Here is a 1646-nt window from a genome sequence, read left to right as displayed (position 1 = left end):
CAGGTGGTAGAGGACTCGGGATTGATCCCGGGTGAAGTCGAGATTTTTCCCCTGTCCACCCAACAATGATTGGGTTGCTGGGTCTGCTAGATTTGGCGGAAAGTTCTTTGCGATAGACTAACATCCTATCCAAAGGATAGCAAGCAAATGCTTTTGTCGGTTTCAGGCTGCAGAAACTCCGTCTCCAAAGGCCTATTGACTCTGAAGGAATCCTTAATTGAAGACAACGTGAATGCAATTTCTCGAAGTGTTACATACTAAAATTTCATGCAGGGTTGCCATTTCAGGAGGCAAAAAATAAACCGAACTTTTACGCAAACACATCGACAGGGACAGGATACCCTTTGTGGGTTTTGAACTCCAGTAAAAAGACATTGTGTGTGTTACCCCCCCCCCCCCACCCGTTTAGCAGGTGATTGTAAAATATACTGAGGGTTTCTAACAGTGAATTCCGTACAAATATACGGAAAAAGACAACCTTGTTCTTGTTTCTGTTAATTTTAGCTTAAAATTCATCTTTATTTATTTATTTACTATTTTTTTAAAGGTTTGACAACAGACTCATCCCGTCAGAATACTGTTTTGATGTGACCAGTCACACGTTTGAGATTGGAGGGAAAAGAACATAAGCAAGGCAACATTTTACTTTTTAAAATTAAATTATTCGCTGAATAACCGCATTCGATTGTAACAAAACAACTGTTTACAAAATGGATGAAGACACGCAGCAGTTGGCGTTTGTTGGAAACAAGCAAACAAACAAACAAACAAACGAAGAAATAAATAGAGGGCTCCATAAGTATCTCGCTGGTTGCAAAAAAATATTAATAATAATGTTTTTTTATGATAAAAGTGATTTTTCTTCTCCAACTTGTATTGAGTTTCGGCAGTTCATACAGACGTTTAACATAAAACCTGCACTCGTGCACGGTTTCATCGAACCTCCGGTTCGAATGTCCAGATTGTTTTCCTTATTATTCCTTGTGCATTTATGCATGGCCAGAGATGTTCGAGGACACCGTGCTGCTCGAGGCCAGAGATGTTCCAGGACACCGTGCTGCTCGAGGCCAGAGATGTTCGAGGACAGCGTGCTGCTCGAGGCCAGAGATGTTCGAGGACACCGTGCTGCTCGAGGCCAGAGATGTTCCAGGACACCGTGCTGCTCGAGGCCAGAGATGTTCGAGGACTCCGTGCTGCTCGAGTGTTTTGTTCGTTTTGAAAGGTTGGATTGATTTTGAGAGTGAAAACAAAACTCGCAAACCGCTCAACGCATAACGTTAACACATCAAGGCTAAGGGGAGATAATACCAGTCCTGATTATGTGGGATCTTTGTAATTATTATATATACTTGGTCACCAACCAAGGGACATAATTTAGTGACAGATGCATTTACTCGATTGCAGTAAAAGAATTACAAAAACAAAAAAAAAACAAAAAACACAAACAACAAAAAACCAAACGTTTGATAAAGGCCTGTCTTGTGAAAACGAAATACCATAAAATATTATGTGCCGCCACTGCTGTTTTAAATGGTTTTTTTTCTTCTTTTTTTTAAAAGTCAAACGTATTTTTTTCAAGAAGTTTACATTGTAAACAAAGAAAAATAAAATAAATAAATGAATTTTAATAAATTATGCTTCAATAT

Source organism: Berghia stephanieae, chromosome 7 (assembly GCF_034508935.2).
Source record: "Berghia stephanieae isolate SIO BIC M18660-M18661 chromosome 7, UCSD_Bste_1.3, whole genome shotgun sequence".
NCBI classification, from domain to species: Eukaryota; Metazoa; Mollusca; class Gastropoda; order Nudibranchia; family Aeolidiidae; genus Berghia; species Berghia stephanieae.
This window is presented reverse-complemented; position numbering follows the sequence as displayed.